Source organism: Panthera onca, chromosome A1 (genome assembly GCF_046562875.1).
Source record: "Panthera onca isolate mPanOnc1 chromosome A1, mPanOnc1 haplotype 2, whole genome shotgun sequence".
Classification (NCBI taxonomy): Eukaryota; Metazoa; Chordata; class Mammalia; order Carnivora; family Felidae; genus Panthera; species Panthera onca.
The window spans coordinates 237,765,172-237,788,760 of NC_138339.1; the positions used below are offsets into that span (position 1 = coordinate 237,765,172).

Here is a 23,589-nt window from a genome sequence, read left to right on the forward strand (position 1 = left end):
TCTCTCTGCCCCTCCCCCCGCTCAACAGTAAACATTAAAACATTTTTTAAAAAATGTTATCGATGGAGTTTTCAATGCACAAAGGTCTTATTCAAGAAATCTACCAGTCTTTCCGTCTATAATTCCTTTCATGGCTTATTATTTTAGAGGGTTTTTTCCATAGAGAAATTAGATAAATATCTGCCTGTTTTCTTATTGTTTATTTTATTTTACATTAGCTCTATCTAAGCTCATACTTCTTTAAATTAAATAGTTATTTGGAACAAAGCTAAGCTTTTTTCTTCGTCACAGCATACTTTGCAAATATTCCCATTATTTCTCAAAAACCTACCAGGAAAAACCTAGGTCATTTCCCAGCTAAGAAATCATTGTGGACACGTCAAGCTACCCTCAATGGGGTTTTAAGGAGTTCCTAATTCCTTTCTACCCTGAGTTCATTAAAAACAAACAAACAAACCAACCAAAAACAATGTAATGGCTCAAGTCACAGTCTGCCTCAATTGTAATTTCTCACGGCACAATAATCTGAGTACAATTTTTAACTTTATAAGGGAGATGGTAATTGCGATGGGCTCTGTTTTTCTAATGGGATGATCATCTGGTTTGGTGTGACAATTTGAATAAAGGAAAGTTTTGAAGAGTTACATATGCTCCTTGAAGAGGAAATTTGATGAAAAGTAGCAGCTTAGTATTTGCTATGAGGTCACTCAACTTAAAGCAGCTTTCAACATCTTTTGAAGAACCCATCCTTTAAAGTTTAACTGATCAAAGTGGCATAATGCACAGAAGTCAGAATTCCTCACCGGCCTATCCATTACTGAGGAGCAAGAGGCAAAGATTTCAGACCTGCAAGTCAGTGGAGAACCCAAAAGTGAGGCTGTGTGCCCAGTGCTGGCCCATCAGAAAGAGAGGGATGCCAGCCGAGGCTTCAAACTGAATGCAAGAGCCCATGGAAATGAGCCCGTGCCTAAGTAATCGAAATCAAATTATCAGAAAACTATTATCCCTCCAACACCAATCACATCAGAAATGGTTACAAAGTAGTCTTCCTCCTCCTTGTTCATAATTTCTGATTCCAAGGAGAAAAAGACTCATGAAAATAATATCCATTCAAGCTTTTCACTTACAATTGAGAGCCAACCTTAGGGTCCAATCTGGTTTTTAGAAAAATGGAGAAAAAAAAAACCAGACAACCTGTTGATCAGAGAAAGGGAATATGGCTATAATAATTAGAATCAGAAGAGCTTAAAATCTAAAGGTGGAGTGATGGTTAAGAGAAATGTGATTATGAGAATAAATGAGCTTCACTTGGGAAAAAGTGTAGGGCACAAGGAGGCAGATGAGAAAGAAGCGGAGAGGCAGGAAAATTCCTAGAGCGCCTTGCTCTCCCCATCGGCACAAGAATCTCATGCCAGGGACGCCTGGGTGGCTCAGTCAGTTGGGTGGCCGACTCGTGAGTTTGGCTCTGGTCATGATCCCAGGGTCGTGGGACTGAGCCCCATGTCAGGCTCCGTTCTGAGTGTGAAGCCTGTCTAAGATTCTCCCTCTCTCTCTTTGTCTCTCTCTCTCCCCCTCTCTCCCCAAGAACAAACAAACAAATGAACAAACTCAATCCAATTTTCTGGAAATGTGGAAAGAACAAAACTTTGATGCGTTATGGGTCACTCTATTGCAAAACGTTTGCCTAAGAGGATGCCGGAGCAAATTAAAATATATCAGACCCCATGCAAGGCGTCTATTATGCTAAAGAAAAGTCCAACTATCCAAAACATTCCTAAGTAGGATCATGAAATCTAGGTATATCGGAGAATGAATGCTTCACCGTCTAGTCTATGTAGACTCGTATCATTCGCTTTGTATTGTCTCAGAAATAATACATTCGTTTCACTAAAAATCTGGAGCGTTGCATAAAATCGTCTCACAGTTCTAGAATATGACCCTGAGTAAGGCCACTGAGGATTGGTGAGAATCTCTGTTCTTAGGGGCACTGAGGAAGCGAGCCCTAAATCACGAGGGGAACACTTTTCCTGGGTCTACAACCAGATTAAATTGGTCCTTCTCTTCCCTCCAGCTTCCACTCCCAACCTGTCACCCCTCAGGCGCACAAGCCGTAATTTTGCCGTGATTTCAGCAGAGCTGGTTGTTGTTTTGTTTTTGTTTTTATGGAAAGTTAAGTGGAAGCGCACGTGTAGGCATGACCATCTCGCTCAGCTTCTGAGCCAAAAACCCGGCAGAAATATTTCACCTACACAAAAGGGGATTGTGGACGCAGATGGGACTGGCAGAGACAATGCACCGAAGTCAAGTCTTTTAAAGCCCTGTCACCCAGCATCAGCTCCTGAAGGAGAGCTCGCACCTCGGGTTCCATCTCTATTCTTCACAGATCTTCAAAGAAAGAAGATCAAATCTGGCACTGTCCAAAGATGCATGCCTATTTTTCTCTTGATCTTCCCCCTCAAAATCTCCCTTTGAACAAGATTTGCACATGCAGAATGAATGGAGATTAAGGGCAATTATGGTTTTTGTTTTGCTCTTAATGGCCCGTGCAACCCTGAAATTTGCTCGTGAGATCTACGGCGAGCACCGCCGTGTTGCCTGTCTCATCTGTCAAGTGCCATATTTCATTGCTTCCCAATGCCATTTCTGGCATTCTTTTTCAACTGCAGTCTGAAAGCTTTATTTCTCATGTGCCTTAAGTGCTGGGCACCAAGGATAAGGCGTAAAATATCCCAGGGCTTTGGGGAAGGGAATGCTAAGAGATCCCCCAGTAACATCCCCCGCCCACCCAAGATCCTGCTCGTCTGAAAAACCAACGGCAAGCAGCAGAGAGAGGAGGAGTTAGGAGCACATTCCTGGGACTTAGTAGTGACGCCTCCACAGCGAACGCAGTCCTGGAAGGCTGTTATCTTTGTCTGCCTTGTCAGACTCGGGAGGGGAAAGGTCCCCGAAGAATCCATCTCACTGACATGGAAACGGCAGCTGGTACTGTTTCCCTTTAAATACATGTGTGGTGCTAGAGCTGTGTATGTAATCTTCCTTGCAGCTAAAGCCTCGCCAGAACAAAAGGCACGACGGAAAAATTAGGTGCGTGCCAAAGTGTTCTGAAGTGGAAAGGTGTGAGACATTTCCTGGTTCAGGCCTTCAGCCCCCACCGCCCCACCCCGGCTCACACCGCTCATTTCCCACAGGGGCCCGTGGTCGGGGCAATCACCCGCCTCGTTTCTCAACGAACAAATGAGGATTGTTCCTTCTGCTCACAGCCAGCGTGGGAGATCAGGTTCTGAGCCTCCTTTGACAGGCAGATTTTGTGACACGGGAACAAATGAGCGGTCGGAGAGTGAGCAATAAATAATCTCTGTCGGGGTACATTGGTGTGACTGCAGACATGCCTGCACTCAGCTCGCGGTGCCAGGGGCCCACAGGAAGGAGCCCCGACCCGGCACTGGGAGCCCTGGTTTTCTCTCTCAATTTACGTGAAGATCTGAGTCCCCCTTTCCCGCCACGGAACCACAAAACCATGGCAACGTTGGTCCTCGAATTATCAAGTGGCTGGGGACAAGCGCCTGATAAAAAATACAGGCGAAATGGGAATTCCACGTGGTAGATATTCTACTTTGGGGTTCCACATATCTGAATTCCATGGTTGAGCAATATATGAAATATACACGTAATATATGTACCTGGTTTTAATGCTAGTACATATTATATACGTGTGTGTGTATACGTGTGTGATATGTGTATATGTATGTGTGTTTGTATATATATGTGTGTGTGATGTGTGTATATATGTGTGCATGTGTGTGAATATATATTTATGTGGATATATGTGCGTGTATATACGTGTGTGTATGTGTATATGCGTGTGTATATGTATGTATATATGTGTGTGTATATATGTGTGTATATGTGTGTATATGTGTGTATGTGTGTATATGTGTGTGTATGTGTATATGTGTGTGCATGTGTGTGTATGTGTGTGAATATATGTGTATGTGTATATTTATGTGGATATATGTGCGTGTATATATGTGTGTGTATATGCGTGTGTATATGTATGTATATGTGTGTGTATATGTGTGTATGTGTGTGAATATATGTGTGTGTATATATTTATGTGGATATATGTGCGTGTATATGTGTGTGTATGTGTATATGCGTGTGTATATGTATGTATATATGTGTGTGTGTATATATGTGTGTATATGTCTGTGTATGTGTGTATATGTGTGTGTATGTGTGTGAATATATGTGTGTGTATATATTTACGTGGATATATGTGCGTGTATATATGTGTGTGTATGTGTATATGCGTGTGTATATGTACGTATATATGTGTGTGTGTATATATGTGTGTATATGTGTGTGTGTGTGTATGTGTGTGTATGTGTGTGAATATATGTGTGTGTGTATATATTTATGTGGATATATGTGCGTGGATATATGTGTGCGTGTATGTGTGTGTATATGTATGTATATATGTGTGTGTATGTGTGTGTGTACAATGTGTGCATACACACATATATATTAGTATTTCTAATTTTAGGAACAGTTATCAAATATCTTTAATGTGTATGAAAGTATCACAATGTAAGATAAATGGCCTCTGTTCTCTAGACACATGTAACCCATAGGTACATTTACTTAATATGTTTAAATATACCCACTAGTAATTATGGACCGTCTCTTCTGTCAGACATCATGGCAGTACGTAACAGGTTTCATATCCATTCTTCATTCCAACTCTCCAAGCAGTATTTTACTTCCATTATCTGTGAAAGGGAAGTAATGAGAGCAAGTTAGTTACATGAGCTAAATCAGCCCCTCAAGGCCACACAGCTCGCGAGTGTTGAAGCCAGTCGGCCTGCATGTGAAGCCTGCGTTCCTTCTGAGCAAGTCGCCGCAGGGCAATGGCTATGACACCAACAGGGCACGACGAGGTCTGTGAGAGCACGACAAGCAGGAGCCACTGTGCTAGCTCTATGGAGGCACAACCTTCCACCACGAGAGAACTGGTGAGGCGTCCTCAGAGAAGCAGGTGGTATTTGTGTTGGACTTCAGTCGTATCGTTGACAATCTGCCATGATTACATCTGAAAGTTAGAATTCCGCCAAAACTAACCCAGGGGCGCCGGGTGGCTCAGTCGGTTGAGCGACCGACTTCGGCTCAGGTCATGATCTCGCGGTTCGTGGGTTCGAGCCCCACGCAGGGTTCTGCGCCGACAGCTCAGAGCCTGGAGCCTGCTTCAGATTCTGGGTCTCCCTCTCTCTCTGCCCCTCCTCCACTCACGCTCCCTTTCTCTCTTCCTCTTTGAAAAATAAGGAAACATTAAAAACATTTTTTTAAGAAAAAGTAAGCCCAGATGTTGGTCATTAATTAAAAGATCACACGTGGAATAAGCTATTTCATCAAAGCATTTGTTTCCACCCCGGGCCTTCCGGCTTTAGCAAACAGACCATTCCGAGGCACAGCGCTGCATCAAGGCACGGCACTCCTACCTCGAGGCCTGTTGACTGGCCAAATGACACCTGGAATGACACACGACGAACAAATGCCCTCCAACAAATCCCACAGCCCCTTCCTGCGTCTTCGGTAAATGCTTACTTCACTGAAGCAAGAAGTACACAAAAGTTTCCAGCTGATCTTTTGGTACGCTGCAGTCTGAGCATTGCCACGAAACCTTGGAAGTTAAGGCCTCTTAATGACTGAATCAAAGACGAGGGCAAACAACGTGGGTTGTCAGAATCTCCGGGTTAAAATTAAAACGCTGGTGAGGCGCTCGGGTGGCTCGGTCGGTTGAGTGCCCAGCTCTTGATATCAGCTCGGGGCATAATCCCAAGGTCATGGGATTGAGCCCAACGTTGGGCTCCATTCTGAGCATGGCACCTGCTTGAGATTCTCTCCCTCTCTCCCTCTCTCTCTCCTTCTCTCTCATAAATTAATTAATTAATTAATTAATGAAATGCTGGTGACGTCACCAACTGTATGACCTTGGGCAAATGAGTTAACATGCTTACACCTTAGTTTTCTCAAATATGAAACACGGCTAATAACAGTACCTACCTCAAAGACGTGTCATGAGGGCTAAGGAGATGCCACGTAAAATCCTGGCCCACTGTAAGCACAGAGCAAATAACATTAATACCACAAATGGTTAGTGAGGTTCCTGCACCCAATCACTGGAAGCTACTTTCCTACATATTCTGAGACTCTCGGCTTTCCTTAATTTAGACATGTTAGAGTGTGTGGTGAGAAGAATATTCTGAGGAAAAAATAAGGTTCTATGATGAGAACATTTGTTCCTTTATGATTTTTAAGTCACCGTCAAGACTTCAAATTCTCATATATCTTCACGGGCAAACGTCTCCTCAATGAGGCTCTGCCATTTCTGGGTCAGTCTGTATCTGCCACGAAAATGTGCCTGGTCTCAACAGGCCAAAGGGGATCATGACAGCAAGGCTGACAGACTCAGGTTACAGAAGGCTCAAGACATTACGCCTCGGCTGTGTCTCTCGTGAAGGCCCTAATCAAACACACACAGCTCCCTGGGCCCGAAGTTCACCATTTGTAAACGATGCTGACTTGGAAGGTGTCGATGGGTCTTTCAAAGTCAAAATACCTACATCCACATGATGTGACTACAGAACTTAAGAAAAAGATTCTGAGTTCTTCTTCCAACAGAGAATGAATAAAGTGAGTACATGAAATGACAGTAGACCATTGTGGCTATTCTAGAGGGAATGAGAGAGAAACTGAGGCACCATGAGACGATGTCAACTGTTTGTGGTCACTTGCGGTTGCTGGACAGTCCAGGAATTAAAGTAACCACTGGTTAGTGTCCCCATCCTGTCCTCTCTCCACTTCTCACAAATGAGGAAGGTCTTATTTCAAAGCACAGTTTGGTTCCACGCTGGCCGATTCTTCTCGAACCATTGAGGTAATGTTTATTCAACCTCACACTTTAGTGACTATTTACGAGCAGTGTTTACAAGTTCCAGAGATTGCCCCAGTGGTTATTAATGTTATGCAAACCAAAAGCCGTCTAAATTTGTTAATCTAGACAAAACACAGGGGCAACTCCAAACCCATGTGCGTTACTCTGTCTCTGGGTTTATTCAAGTGTAATGCACCTTGAATGTCAACTTAGATTTCTCAGCCCTTGTCACAAGCCTCACAGTAATTATAGGCAACAGTAACGCTGAACTCAGCCAAAGAGGCAGCACAACAGGAAACCGTGGGGAAGTTTTAAAAACAAAACCAAAACAGAGACCAAAACCCTTGTCAATTTTAAGAAAGATTTAGAAAAAATAAAACCTGCCCCAACGTAATAAAACGCAGAGACCATGAGGCCGTGGGTGGGGCGCACCTGCCACTGGAAAGCGCTGGTCCCCTCCTGGGCTGAGCCCAGCGCTCACAGGCCATGGGGGGTCCCCCTCTCTCCTCCGCTCAGCGCATGCGGTCCAATCATCAGCCTATTTCTGGCTCCACAGTTAAGGATCTGTTGGTGCCCACACTTTGTACTTTGTCACAACAACTGGGGCCTGCAGCTGAAGCACAGCTGGCCCGTCCCTTCTCCCGGCCCCTATAATTTAGTTTAACAGCCTTGGGGACAAGAGGAAATGGCGGAGTGCCCTGGAGCCCCCACACTTGCTTCACAAATTGGTTCCGTACCACGCTGTATATATACTCACAAGTATTTTGGGCAAACAGTGTAGGCAGGTCAGGCCCAGATGGGCCCGTAGCACCCTGTGCATCTGGGGGCGCAGACTGGTTTGGGGGCGGGGGGGGGAGTGTGGTGAAAGTGTGTGCGTGTGTGTGTGTGTGTGTGTGCGCGTATGTGTGCATGTCTAAGAGGAAGAAGAGAGAAAAGCGTGTCCCCGTGGGTGGGTGGATTTTTATGAGTGGGTGGATGTGTGGTACCTCGAAAAATATGTGAAGCTTTTTCTTTTTGCCCTCCAAACCTAATGGGGGGGGAGGAAGAGCATTATCCCACGTTTCAACAGAGGCCTTGACAACAATTGCGGTTGCCTAGCAAAGGAGCCCCAGCCTTGCAGGCGCGTGATTCATCTCTCCGGCCTCACCTTGGAGTTCCGGGAACCCCCCACCCCCACCCTGGGCTTGTGGGAAACGGTGCTGCATTTCCCAGAGCCTGGGATTCAGTCCCAGGAAACAAGGCCCTCGCTGGGAAAAGCATCGCAACTGAAGCCCCATCCCTGCCTTCTGCCTGTGAGATTTTTCAGCGCCCCGGGCACTTTCCAGGCTTCCTACAGCGCAGGGGGATGGACGAGGCCCATTCTCGCTCTCCCGGAGGTCTGGAAGCACAGGGCCGGGAGAAGAGACTGAGGGTCTGAGTGGACAGTGGAGCAGGGGGTCAGAGCCCTGCAGTTGGAAAGACAGAGGTTCGGGAGGCAGAGGAAAGGGGTGGAAAGCAGGTGCCCTAGGGAGAGATTTTCAAAGGCTTTGGGCGAAGCGTGCCGGGGTCAAATGCCACCTTGCTTCTCTCTCCATTAACCCTTCAGTGATGTCTGGGGGTTTTGGAGTTGGACCTCGAGTGGAAGCAGCGGGCAGAGGGTCGGGTCTGCAGGCGGGAGGCCACGGAGCTGAGACCTTCCTGGGGTCCAGTCACAGCGGCTCCGGGAAGATGGGCAGCGTGGGGGCACCGGGGGCTCCACTTACACCTTGTGAACGGCATCATTCGTTCATCACCGGGCAATGAGGCGCGGGCAGTGGGCTCCAGAAAAATAAGACTCCCTCACCTGGCACTTCATGCTTCAGCCGGGAACACAGAAATTAAGCAACTACATAAACAATCATCCGGTCACAAACGTAGAATTAAAATCCTCCCCTCTCTCTGACAACATCCTTTTTTTTCCCTTGTCTCCCCGTTCATCCCTCCAGCCTACTGTGCACCCTAATTTCTCCTGCTAAGAGAAATAAATTCCTCTTTGACCCCACACCTCCCTATGGCCATCCTAATGTTTCTCACCCCCCTTGAGGGCCAAGGTATTCCCAAGCATCGTTTGTTCCGTCTCTGCTGTCTCTCTTCTGTTCCCATCGATCCCCTCCATCATTCTATCTCCTCCCCAGCTCACTCGAAGCTGCTCTTGCAAGATCCCCAAGCAAATTCACATCGCTTAACCCACTGGGTCATTCTTGGTCCTGGGCTCACACACATGCAGCATTTGGGGGAGCATGACGTTGTGATAAAGGTCAAAAAGTCTGCGGCCAGATGGTCTGGGTTCAAATCCCACCTCCGGTGCTCGTGTGCTTTGTGACTGGGTAAGTCTGTTCACTTCTGGGCCCTCTTCCCCCAGGTAGCGTGGGCTTTTCCTTCACCCCTTTCATATCTTTGCCTACGTGTCACCTTTTCAATAAGGCTTCCTCTGATCATTCCATTTCAACTTAAAACTCCCCCTACTCCGGGCACACCCCGTTGGCCTCTGCTTTATTTTTTCATGCGTATTTTTTATGGTATTTATGAGCCCTAGATACACTTAACGTGTTCACTGCTCTCTCTCCAGCACCTCGAACACGCACCTAGTACATAATTAAGTGATGAATAAATGTCATCGAATTACTGACAAGAAAAAAAAGACAAAAGTAATGCACACATTAATGGAAAAAAATTGGGAGAATGGACCCCAAAGGGAGCACGGAGAGCCGTAGGAATCTGTATGAAGGGTCGTCCCTCGGCAAACAAGTCTTCCCACAGTGGTGACGTTCGAGCAAAACAAAAATGGAAAGAGGTCAGTCAGACAGATGCTTGTCAAAACCACCAAGGTCATCAAAACCCAGTCCCAAAACTGAGAAGTCCCAGCCAGGAGGGGCCTCAGGAGAAATGACAACCAGATGTAATGCAGGATCATGGAATAGAAAAAGGCCACTGGGGAAAAACTAATAAAGTCCATACAAGGTATGGACTTCAGTAACAGTAATGTCTGGGTTTGTTAGTTGTGACAAATGTGCCCTAGTAACGTAAGACGTGAGCAATAAGGGAGTCCCTGGGTCCGACGGGAGCTCTCTGCACTATCTGTGCAAATTTTCTGTACAACTGTCCTAAAATTAAAAGTTTATTTTAAAAAGAAACCTGGCTTACATCTCATCTCCTCCGGAAAGCTCCCGCTCAGAGAGTTACACGTCTCCAGTCAATCCCCTGCCCTCTCTTAGCTTCCGAGGCAGCATTCAGCCTGCGTAGCCTCTTCTCACTTGCATTGGGCTGTATTTGAAGTGCCCTCCACTGTTTTCATACCTATGGGTTCTATCTTTCCTACTAACAGATGCAATTCTTAAAAGCAATGGTGATGCTCGTTCCTGAGTTGGCTTTTGTGAGAGCAGCTCAGGTTGCCATATGCACTTAATAGTCAGACTTGAACAAAGCATGGCACCTGTTTTCTTCCTCTTCCTCCAGAGGAGGAGAATGGACATGGTGACACTTATTTAGATTAAGAAAGAGTTTTCTAAGAAGACCTTGACCATAGGATAGTTGCAAGAATTAAACATATTATGGCACATAAACCACTAAACGCCATACTGAGAACATGAGAAATCCTAAGATCCCTCTGTGCCTGTGGTACCAGGTTGGCTTTTCATCTCCTCTTTTTCCCCTTAAACACACATAATTCTGTGATCCAACCAGCTCTCATCCTTACATTCAATTACCAAATTTTGCCAATTCTGCATCTTAAATGTTCCTTGATTGTGTCCACTTCCGTGGCCAATGTCACCATGGTCACCTAAGGCAATGTCATCTCTCACCGAAACATGGGCATTGTGGGCTGTAGATTGTCTTCTGTCAAACACTCTCATCCCGTCTACACGGACACCTACGTGATCTTTGCAATGCAATCATCTTCTCAGATCATTCCCCTGCTTAAAACCCTTCTGTGTCAGACACAGGTTCAAAAGCCTTATCAGGACTATGGATCTCCATCTCCAGTCCCATCACCACCCACTCACCCCCTTAATTCACAGTAATCCAACCTCATTGGACTTTTCTGCACTTCTGCCTTTTTCTTTCAGTCTCAAGACCTTTGTAAATGCTGGGGATTGTGCCTGGAAATTCTTTCTCTCTTTCTCTCTTTTTTTCTTCCTCCCTGCTTTTGCCTGAACAATTTCAACTCCTCCTCCAGATATTAGAATATAAATTTCATCCTCAGGGAGGCATTTCTTGAGGAAGCAATATGCATTCACCCAAACTTGGGTTATGTTCAATAGCACCCTGCGGACCAATTTCAGTAAAGCAAGACAAGATTCATCCCTGTGCATTTACTATGAAATATCTACCTCCGCATCCCTAGGACCCAGGACAGTGACTGGCACATAACAGGTGGTCTGTAAATATGAGAATACTCTTTGATGAATTGATCCTTTCATCCATTGATTCCCATATCTTACTTCTAAGTACAAGGCAAAACTGTTGACGGATATCCTGGGTCATCTCTTTCATTATGCTTCAGTTTCCTTCTTTGACACGAACAACCAAAGACACAAATGTGAAAAGTCTCTTCCCAGAACCCAGGGGATTCCACGAGAATGTCTGATTCGTTTCACTTGTCATTTATTGAATTTTTACCGGGTGGGAGGATTGCCCATCTTTATCATCACCATTTGTTCATTGTCATGAAAAATTCTAATAATAGGTAACCACACTACACATGACCCAATAAGAGGAAACAAAATACCTCTTGTACAGCTAGTTCGTCAAGATTGAAGTCAAACAATGTTTATTCTACGTAAGGGGTGCAGAAGGCTTTAAGCCAGTCCCTCTCGCGATGGAGATATAATTTCTAGGGCAATACAGATATTAGGAAAGAAGATCATATGACACTTTAATTAAAAATGTCCTTTTGTCTTTCCCTGAGCCTGTCCAAGCTCCCATGATTCACTGAGGAAGCTGCCTTATTAAGGGAATAATAGGTTCTGTGCTCCCATCAGCCAAAAAGCAGTTCCTGAAGTTAATTAATCTTTCTGGGACTCTGACCTATTTGAATTTGGCCAAAATGCCTCCAGAGGGGATTTTCTTGACACATATGACTCAGCTGCAATGGGGAAGAACTGACATCTTCTCAAATAAGATGTCCTCAGCACGATTTCTACCACCCTTACTTTTTGGTCCGCCATCTCAAGTAAAATGAGAATATTGTGTCAGGTTGAGTATCACCACATCCAAAGGTGAGTGGGAGCCCTCTAAACTCACTCGAAACAGCAGCCAGTTCAAGAAATGTGGCTTTGGGAGTGTGTGCAGTGCAAGTGTGTGTGCATGTGTGAATGACACTGTTCACACATTCAGTTTTAAAGGACACGGCAGTTTTGCTGCCCCAGGACCTCACCTTTCCTTCCAAAAAGCTATAGTTTCTTTTTTTTTTTTTTAATTTTTTTTTTCAATGTTTTTTATTTATTTTTGGGACAGAGAGAGACAGAGCATGAAAGGGGGAGGGGCAGAGAGAGAGGGAGACACAGAATCGGAAACAGGCTCCAGGCTCTGAGCCATCAGCCCAGAGCCTGACGCGGGGCTCGAACTCACGGACCGCGAGATCGTGACCTGGCTGAAGTCGGAGGCTTAACCGACTGCGCCACCCAGGCGCCCCTTTTTTTTTTTTTTTTTTTTTTAAATTTTTTTTTTCAATGTTTTTTATTTATTTTTGGGACAGAGAGAGACAGAGCATGAAAGGGGGAGGGGCAGAGAAGTTTCTAAATTAAATCTACCCATCAGCTCTTAATCTGAACATAGTTTTTCTCTATCTAGGTAAGTCTGCACGGTTTTTTTTTTTTTAAGTTTATTTACTTATTTTGAGAGAGAAAAAGAAAGAGTGCACTAGTGTGGGAGGAGCAGAGAGGGAGGGGTGGGTGGGAGAATCCCAAGCCGGCTCCACACTGTCAGCCCAGAGCCTGACTCAGGGCTCGAACCCACAAACCGTGAGATCATGACCTGAGCTGAAATCAACAGTCGGACACTTAACCCCCTGAGCCACCCAGGCGCCCCTGGACCATTTTTATTACAGATATTTAACCTACCTTCCATGAATGGTTTTTAAAGGATCAGTGACATTTTCTGAAAATTAAGCCTGCTTGTGTGTTTCCATATTGTTGAGGAGCAAGGGTGTGAGGTCATGTCAGATTTTCAAAAAAAGTCCAGGATCACTCTGAAATTAAGAACCATTGATTTAAATAAAGGAAAGTGAAAGTGGTAGTTAGGAGTTCACCCTCTGCGGGTACACTGACCAAGACATTTGGCTTCTCCAAAACTCTTAAAAGGGAAGAAAAATAACACCCAACCCATAGGGCATTTGTAAGAGTGAAGGACTGGATGCGTGCACAACACCATGAAAATACAGAGACACAAACAGAGTGTGTGGCTAATAATTAAACACTGGCTGAGATTTTGATCATACGCTTCACTCCACCTCCCCAAAGGACCCCGTCCTCCTTCTCCCCAGATTGGAGGCAGAGCCAGTGAGATGATTCTCCTGAGCACGGCTCAAGTTCCGGGGCGGCCTGTTGCCTGGAGAGATATCGTCTACCATAAATTGGAAGACCAGAATGTGAATTCCCAGCATCCTTCCTTTCAGAGGTATGGGTATGAGAAGAATGTTCTCCAGGGACCAGAGTTCTGGAAGCAAGTCCAGTTGAGAATATCTATTTTCTGCAATGCCTTCTTTGAAACCCCTCACCTCTCCTAGGGGTCTTATCATGAAGTCAACCACAGCGATCAGTCTGGCCTTTGGAAATCACAGAGTGCGCCTGATTGCTCAGTTTACCACAGGCCTTTAGGGCCACATCTGATAACAGTCTCCTTCCAACAACCAAATGATACAAGGTAGAGACCTCGGTTCTGACCCAATTACAGCCCTTGCCATGCGTCTCCCTCACAAGAGCGCCCATACCTTGATGAGGAGGGACTGTTCTCTCCAGCACCTTATCCCATCTCCAGGTAAAGCAGGTGACCTGTTGCTAAAAAAACAGGTGTTTAAACAGTTGGGCATTTTGCCGTAGCTAACGAATTCGCTGTGATTCTGATTGTGACTGAGGGCATCACGTGAAAATCATCTACGTCTATGGCACGTCTATCAGGTGCAGAGTAAGCGATTCCTTCCTTCAGGACAAAGTGATTCCTTCCTTCAAGGCGTCTACAATCTCATCAAACCCCGAATGGTCAATGTTCATGTTTGAAAGCCATCTGTGGTAGACTGCGCTGTTTCCTCACAACTTTTCCTTCTTTCCTGCCCTTGCAGGTTCACCGTGGGCAGACACGATCGAGCGGGTGGGCTTGGCCATATGGCCTCCTTTGGCCAGTGGAAAAGGGGAGGCAGGGGCACCCAACCAAACCCAGCTCCACACCAAGAACCATCACTTACCATTCGAGTGACAGGCCTTAAGAACCGTCACCTATCACTGCTAACCGTATGGCACTGCTGAGCACTGTGAGAAGAGCTCGCCCCCTCCAGAGGCCGATGCCTCAGACTAGGTGGTGAGAAGAGACACACGCAGAGCGTTCCCGGACCAGCAGGTGGAGTCTGCGGGGCCACCTGGGCCAGCTGAGTCCTAACCGGCCCCCGGGCCCAACCACGAATAACAAATATTTGTTGTTGCAAGCCGTGAGATTCTGAGTTGCTTGTTATACGCCATCATTTGACAGAAACCCGTGGGTCTAACTTCTCCCGCCTCCTGGAGGGAGTCTTGCCTGAGTAGACTTATTAAGCACCAGAGACTGTTCTAGCCCTTTACATGAACCCAGTAACCAATAACCGTCACAGCAGCCAGATGAAAGAGGGACTGTTATTTTCCCCGGGTTTACAGGGCCAGCGAGTGCGACAGCCAAAGGCTATCAGGACATCCCTGCTGAAGGGTTCCTCCCTCCAAGCCTAGGGAGGCAGCCGTCCCTTTCTTGGGACAGCCCTTACGTGAACTAGGGGCTGAGTCCTCCGCATCATTGATTTCCCAGTACCCAGCAGAGCCCCACACGCTCCCAACACGGCTTTGCCTCTACTGTTTGTGAAAGTGTTTTAGAATCAGCACAACTTGGGGGGCGCCCGGGTGGCTCAGTTGGTTGAGCGTCTCCGAGTCTGGATTTCAGATCAAGTCATGATCCCAGGGTGGTGGGATCGAATCCCACTTTGGGCTCCGTACTGAGTGCAGAGCCTGCTGAAGATTCTCTCCCCCCGCTTCTTGCCCTCTCCCCCCACTCGCGTGCTCTTTCTCTCTAAACTAAAAAGAGAAAATGAATGAATGTAGTAATTAATTAAAATCAGCACACCTGAACAGAAATGGAAGCACCGTGATTATTGTTAGAATAAACACGGCCGCAGATGCAGGCTGAACCGAATTAGACATACGGACTGCAAAATGTTTGAGGATTTCCAAGGGTAAAATTACTCGAATTTTTTATTTCTTTCTTGAATGTCAGGGTGAAGGGGGGGACAAAGGACTGGATATACACTCTCTTAGTTCGCGTGATTCCAAGGTGTGCAGTAGAAGCTTGTAGCAGAGGTGGACGCAGGTGTTTAAGCCCGGTTCAGCAAGTGATAGAATCCTGGCAACCTCTGGGAATAGTTATCCCAAGTGATGGCCTATGAGAAGAACCTATCCCAGAGAGTCCAGAAGGGGCTCTTACCGGAAGCATCAGTAGTAGCCACAGTTCAGACATCACCATCTTGGATCCATATCCTTGTCCTAAGTAGGCCCTGATTTACATGCACCTCAGGGAGTTGACCAGAGGCAGGCTCAGCTTCTATAAGCTAATAAAAACCAATAAAAAAAAAAAAAAGGAGAGAGAAAGAGACATAGACAGGAGTGATAAGAAAAAAAAAAATCTCAAATTTAACCCCTAGCACTCTAAACACATAAAGAAGACACTTGTGGTCATTTTTTTCCCCGCGTCTAGGAAAATCCAAGTGATCTTGTCTCACATACTTCCTCCTTCCGAAAGAGAAGGAGGCAGCTAGGTGGTTAAAAGCACGCTCCTTGGGACAAGGCTACCAAGGATCCCAGTTCTAGATCTTTCCTTGATGTCCCTCGGACAAGCTATTAGAGTGCTCTGGGTCTCTGGTTCCTCCCCGCTAAAATCGTCACTTTGCTCATACGACTGTGCTGAGCATCGAATGAAAGAAAGCAGTCACCCATCCCACTGATGATACGTACCGTTACAGCCACTGCTCCCAAATTGGATCCATAGGTGATCGTAACAAGCCGTAACAAGGTAAGCACGCTGGAGGGTGTGCTTGGATAAAACAAGGCGTGGCTTAGACAAAGCAGCAGTTGGCTCTTCGAAGCCCCCAAGTATTTTCACTGCTAAGCGGCAGCTGGTGACACTTCCTCGCTTGTTGTCATGCTGTACATATGGCAACACTGCAGAGCGTCCCTTTTCCACACTACGAACAGAGAGACTCACGGGGCTTCCGTGCCCTTGGGGCCTCAGCTCTTATTTACAGAGCTAAGTTGTCTGCTGGCAAACTTTCAACCTCCATTTCCTCCTGTTCTATAGGCTACCAAGCAGCTTCATGAGCGGGAGGGAAGCTATAATTAATAACAAAGGCAGAATACTCTCTCTACTTAACATGTTCTGTTCGTATCTTACCGGAAACAGAAGTGGCCCTTCAGAAAGCATTTGACTTACTGACTGAGTGTCGCTGATGGGCACAGCAGGCTTAAGAAAATGTAGTAAAGCTCAGGTAGCATGAATGCCCGGAACTGGGTAAATAGTTTGGTTCATTTTCTTTTTCTGCTTTCTGTTCTTTCCTTCCTTCTTTCATTGTACCTTCTTTTTCTCTTCTTGCCTTTTCCTTCTTATATTCTTTTACTATTTTTTGAGTGTATAACACATGCCTAAGTAAGGCAGTAACGAAGGTGATTGAGGCCCTGGCCATACCTGTAAGAAGGTCACATGTCAGAAAATAGACACTTAAAGAGATCACAAAGCCACGTAAGTGTGCAGGAATAAAATGACACAGAGACAATTCAGAAGCACTACTCTTTGGGTCTGGAGATACTCTCATAGGTAAAGAAGTCTCTTAAGAGAAAGACGTTTTTGCTCCCATCTTTTTCGGATTAAAATTTTTTTAAATATGGGGGCCCCTGGGCTGTTCAGTCAGTTGAGTGTCCAACCCTTGGTTTCAGTTCGGGTCATGATCTCACACTTTGTGAGTTCGAGCCCTGTTTCAGGCTCTATGCTGATGGGGCAGAGCCCTCTTAGGATTCTCTCTCTCTCCCTCTTTCTCTCTGCCACTCCCTGCCTCTCTCAATCTCTCTCTCTCTCTCTCAAAGGAAATAAATAAACTTTAAAAAAAATTTAAAAATTTAAATATGCACTGAATTGCTCTCCTGAGTTATCTCTCCCGAAAGTACAACGAATATAATGCAAACATGTCTTCATGAGATGACCAATATGCATATAACGTCAATAAAATCATATTTTGTAGCAATAGAAAGGCAGATTCTTGAGAAGACTCTCCTCCCCGGATGTTAATAAGAGAGACTTATTTTATCCAATACATTTTTGTGGGTTTTGGTGTCCCTAAGCATGAGGGGAAAGGGACAATTCAGTGAACTGAGAGGTTCGGCAAAGCCTGGTTGTAAGCGGGTCCCCTGCCCGGTGACATGTACCATGTGTGCTCCAGACTCCTGCAGGGATGGGGCGTGGACACCACACATGGGTTCATCTGTCCCTCAGAGGCTCCCCACTCATCCTCTTCGACACCTTGGAACACCTACTATTTGGTGTGGTGAAAAGTGTCAGAAAGATCTTATCTTGGATTTTGACCCTGACATTTGCTGCCTCCATGACTCGGGGGAAGTACCTCGCCTCTCAGTTCCTGACCTTCCAAACATACTGGGTCATAGCCGCAGTGACTCAGCGAGGTGGCCCTGCCACCACCGCCCGAGGGGGAACACGTCGCACGTCAGGGATCTGTATGTCTTCTCCCGTTTCAATACTACGAGATGCACAGATACCATGACTCTCCCCACTTTAGCTGTGAGAAAACTCACAGATAAATCCTGAAACATTGAATGCAGCCCCCAAGATCACACACATAATGACGGCAGAACTGAGACTCGATCCCAGGCTTGTCTGCCTCCCAAAACAGGAATTATAAGAACTCAAAAGAATCTCCAGGTTTTGCGATTAGTGATACTATTATGCTCGTAATGGTGGTTGATTTTCTGTGCCAACTTGACCTGGCTATAGTGCCTAGTTATTTGGTCAAACCCCTTCCATATATTGTTGGAAAGGTATTTTTTAAACCTAATTAACGTTTACAACCAGTAGACTTTGAGTAAAGCAGATTACTCTCCATAAAGTTGGTGGGCCTCATCCAATCACTTGAAGGCCTCAAAGAGCATTGACTAAGGTTTCCTGAGGAGGGAATGCTGCATAAAGACTGGAAAAGAGAAACCTTGCCTGAGCTTCCAGCCTGCTGGCCTGCCCTGAGGATTTCAGGATGCCAGCCCCCCTAATTATGTGAGCCAATTCCTCAAAACTCAACCTTTCTCTCTCTCTCTCTCTCTCTCTCTCTCTCTCTCTCAATGATAGAGAGATGATAGATGATGATGATGATGATAGATAGATGATAGGTAGATAGATGATTGATACATAGATTAGATAGATAGATGATAGATAATAGATCGATAATAGATAGATTAGATAGATGATAGATACATTAGATAGATGATAGATTAGATAGATGATAGATTGGTGATAGATAGAAGATAGATGATAGGTGAGATAGATGATAGATAGATAGATAGATAGATAGGATAGATAGATGATTGATAGATAGATGATAGATGATAGATTGATAGATAGATAGATAGATAGATAGGAGATAGATGATAGATAGATAGATAGATGATAGATAGGTGACAGATTAGATAGATGATAGATTAGATAGATGATAGATTGATAGATGATAGATTGATAGATAGATAGATGATTGATAAATAGATGATAGAGATATAGATTCTCTTAGTTCTGCTTCTCTGGAGAATTCTGAACCTTGACTAATACACAGCGTTCATTGGGGAACAAGTATGAAGAGTATGGATTTGAAACAGCTTGAGGCTGCAATATCGGAGCGATTGCTACATGTATTGAGTTGGCGCTGGAACTTTGCGGGGAGGTCACGAATACGCGCACGCCAGACCCAGAGTTGAGATTCACCCTCACGGGCACCACGCTTGCAGCCGTGGGGACAACCGAAACCCTGAAGAAGAAAGTCCGGGGACCGGTTAAGGCAGACCTTTGGCAGCACCCCCCCCCCCCACTTCTGGGGTCAGAGGAGGAAGGTGACACAGAGAATTTGCTCAGAGAAGGTACCGAGGGTGGGAGGGGCACACAGAGGCGCGCACTTGAGACTGAGAAGGCGCAGGACCCAGGAAAGGCTGGGGGGGGGGGCGTCTGGGGGTGCCAACGGGCGGTTAGGGGGTCGGGGAGGCTGCGAGGGAGGAGCGTTTGGGAGACCCAGCAACAGGGAACGTCGGGGAGAGAGGAAGGCACAGGCTCTTTTGTCTTTCTGTTTCCATAAGCCGTAAAAGACTCACACCGACATGAAACCCAGGTCTTTGCTCCCAAGCTGGTTGCACGACCGGGCCACGGTCCTTTTCTGTGGCACAACTATTATGACACGAACCTTTGCCAGCTCCTCACCCCCAGCCCCTGCCCCTCCCCCGTTGTCACCGGGTGTCCCAGACCCTGCCAGGCTCTTCCCCCTCAAGTCCCGGCCTCCCCGGCACGGCTCGGCCTCCGGGCAGCACTGGGCCCCCATCGTTCATCTTCTCCGCACCCCCTCCCTCTGTCTCAGGGAGTCCTCCACCTCCGGCAGCCCCTGCCCCCCAGGGCAGAAGTCAAAATGCTTCCCGGGCTTACTGATCCCACGGGCAGCTTCCCGAGACCCACGAGCAGAGCCCTCCCCTCCCCTGCCTCCAGCTGGAACCAGGGAACCGAGCGGCAGCCGAGCGAGGCCCCTGGGCCGTGGTCCCGCGGGCCTCCAGGTCCAAGGCCGCAGGTGTCCGAATGGCCGGCCGGAGGCCTGCGCAGGGTGCGTGCGGAAAGAACACAACAGGACATCTACCTTCTCGACCGGCCTGGAAGCTGCCATACAGTACTGCTCACTCCAGGCACGACACTGTTCCAGGGTCTCCAGAACTGTCCCGTCGTGCAAAACGGAAGCTTTACGCGCGGTGATGAACAGTCCCCCATCTTCCCTTCGCTTGGGCCCCCGCTCACCACCATCCAACCGTCTGACTCTATGAATTTGACAAGTTTGGACGTCTCTCCCAAGTCGAATCTCCCAGGAGCCACCCCCCTGGGACCGGCTTAACTCACTCAGCTAACGGCCACCTTTTGTCCCGCAGGGTTTCTTTGCTTTTTAAGGCCGAGTGATATTCCACGGCATGGATACGCCAGCTTTTCTCTCTCCGTTCCTCCACCAGAGCACAGGCAGGGCTGTTTCCACACGTGGCCGTTGTGAGTGACACTGCAGTGAACCTGAGTTCAGGTCACTCTTCAAGATACTCCCCTCATTGCCTTTGGAGGTACCCAGAAGCAGGATTGCCGGGTCACAGGCAGGTTCTACTTTTAAGTTTGGGGGGAGCCTCCAATCTGTCTCCTAGAGCGACTGCACTAATTTACCTCCCTCCAACAGCACGCAAGGGTTCCAATTTCCCCACATGCTCGCCAACGTTTACCGCCTTTTGTTTGCCTGAGAGCCAAGTCAATCCTTTTCCTTCCCACGGTATTGAGATATCATTGACTTATAATGCGGTGGATGTTTAAAGTGTTTTTTCAAAGTTGATTTATTTTTGAGAGACAGAGAGGGAGGGTGGGGAGGGGGAGTGGCAGAGAGAGAGGGAGACAGGGAATCCGAAGCAGGCTCCAGGCTCCGAGCTGTCAGCACAGAGCCCAACGTGGGGGTCGAAGCCACGAACCATGAGATCATGACCTGAGTCGGACGCTTAACCGACTGAGCCACCCAGGTGCCCCTAACACTATGGATGTTTAAAGTGTACAATATAGGGGTGTCTGTGTGGCTCAGTCGGTTAAGCGTCTGGCTCTTGATTTCAGCTCAGGTCACGATGTCACAGTTCATGGGACTGAACTCCCTGCTGACAGCACAGAGTCTGCTGAGGATTCTCTCTTTCCTCTCTCTCTCTCTGCCTCTCCCCCTGCTTGCACCCTCTCTCTCTCAAAATAAATAAATAAACCTTTAAAAAGATAAAGTGTACAATGTGATGTGATGATTGGATATACATACATATATACTGCATAATTATAATCACAGTAAGGTTATTTAACACATCCATCAAGTCACATAATTACCTTTTGTCTTTCTTTCTTTCTTTCTTTCTTTCTTTCCTTCTTTCTTTCATCTGCTTTCTTTCTTTCTCTCTTTCTTTCCTTCTTTCTTTCTTTCTTTCCTTCCTTCTTTCCTCTGCTTGCTTTCTTTCTTTCTTTCTTTCTTTCTTTCTTTCTTTCTTTTGGTAAAACCAAATCATTCTTGAGAAAGAAGAACAAAACATCATACTTGCTGATTTAAAAATACATTTAAGGGGTGCCTGGGTGGCTGAGTCAGTTAAGCATGTGGCTCTTGGTTTCAGTGCAGATCATGGTCTCACTGTTGGTGAGACTGATTTTCTCTCTCCCTGTCTCTCTGCCCCTCCCCTGCACGTGCTCTCTCTCTCTCAAAAAACTAAGTATACATATATCTAAGTATACATATATATGATATATATATCATATATATGTATACTTAGTTTTTTATATATATATATATATGTCCTATATATATGCCTATATATAGCATATATATAGATAGCAAGCAAAACTTCAGTAATTAAAATGGTATAATGCCAGCATAAAGACAGACATATAGACCAATGGAACAGAATAGGAAGCCCAGAAAGGAATTCAATATATTTCAAATAATTTTCTTAAACCAGGCAAAATTTGTTTCTGTTGCTTGAGTCTAAGGCCATTGACTCGCCCAGCTACCAATATCCCTGAAGGAGCCATCACTGCATCCATCACTACCTCCTACAAGCCTTACTGACACTCAGGGAGGGCCTGCCCTTCCCTCATTATGGACCACATCTCCCTAACACCCCACTGCACAGCCAGGACTTAGAGCTTCCCATAAGATGTTTCTAAATGTTGTGCTTAAACGTAGAGAAAGCCATACAAAAACTGATGGGAGGGTTGCCTCTTAAACCGCCAGGCCAAACCTGAACCAACTAATTTTGTAAAAAATAATCAAGAGGACACTTGCCTAGCTTTCGACCAAGCTCCACAACACAGGGACCAGTTTTCTTCTTTCCAACGGCACTTTCCGAGCACCCTCATGCCTCCAACAGGAGAAAATATTAGCTCTTGCAGTTTGAAAGTCTGCCTTGCTTTTTACTTTAACATTACTCTCCGATTCTGCGTCTCCCCCTGTCTCTGCCCCTCCCCTGCTCACAGCCTCTCTGTCTCTCAAAAATAAATAAACGTCAGAAAAAAATTTTTTTAAAGATTAATCTCCAAACATTCAAACTTAAATCATGAGTAATTTTTGCTCATTCTTTCTTTTTTCTTTAAACCATAAGAAACTTTTTTTATGTTTATTTATGTATTTTGAGAGAGAGAGAGAGAGAGCACGCTCATGTGTACACGCACGTGAGTGAGGAGGGGCAGAGGTGAGGGAGAGAGAATCCCAAGCAGGCTCCACATTGTCAGTGCAGAGCTCAAGGTGGGGCTCGATCTCATGAACCACAAGATCACGACCTGAGCCAAAATTCAGAGTTAGACACTTAACCGACTGAGCTACCCAGGTGACCCTTATATTCAATATTTTTTAATATGAAATGTATTGTCGAATTGGTTTCCATACAACACCCAGTGCTCATCCCAACAGGTGCCCTCCTCAATGCCCATCACCCACTTTCCCCTCCCTCCCACCCCCCATCAACCCTCAGTTTATTCTCAGTTTTTAAGAGACTCTTATGGTTTGGCTCTCTCCCTCTCTAAATTTTTTTCCTTCCCCTCCCCCAAGGTCTTCTGTTAACTTCCTCAGGATCCACATAAGAGTGAAAACATATGGTATCTGTCTTTTTCTGTATGACTTATTTCACTTAGCAGTGCTGATGCATAGGGGCACTTGTACCCCAATGTTTATATAAGCACTTTCAACAATAGCCAAATTATGGAAACAGCCTAAATGTCCATCAACTGATGAATGGATAAAGAAATTGTGGTTTAGATACACAATGGAATACTACTTGGCGATGAGAAAGAATGAAATCTGGCCTTTTGCAGCAACGTGGATGGAACTGGAGAATGTTATGCTAAGTGATATATTCAATATTTTAAATTCCTGCTTCAAAATGTAAATATCAATTTCTTCTCCTTTTTTACTGAGATCATTTTGAATCACTGCCCCCAGCTTCTTACCCTATCATCCTGCTTTCTCAAAATTATTATATCTTTCCTTTACGGACATAGACCCCTGATTTCAGCCCGACTGCCTCCATTTGGCAGTTTCAGAGTATCCTCTTTGGCTCCCTGATAAAGTTCAAATTCTTCTGTCTGATGTTCAAGGGCCTCCATCATCAACCCCACTGTCCATA

General features: G+C 45.9%; 1 long non-coding RNA gene across 1 annotated transcript in view; it reads right to left on the minus strand.

Moving 5' to 3' along the window:
- LOC132682282 (uncharacterized) overlaps window positions 1-16,552 on the minus strand; it is a 49,224-nt gene extending 32,672 nt beyond the window's left edge. Inside the window, exons 1-4 of the long non-coding RNA XR_013554405.1 lie at window positions 16,135-16,552; window positions 15,608-15,731; window positions 6,061-6,112; window positions 4,665-4,769 (exon numbers count right to left, since the gene is read on the minus strand). This is a non-coding gene — a long non-coding RNA (uncharacterized LOC132682282). The remainder of the gene's footprint in view (window positions 1-4,664; window positions 4,770-6,060; window positions 6,113-15,607; window positions 15,732-16,134) is intronic.
- Window positions 16,553-23,589: the final 7,037 nt, after the last annotated feature.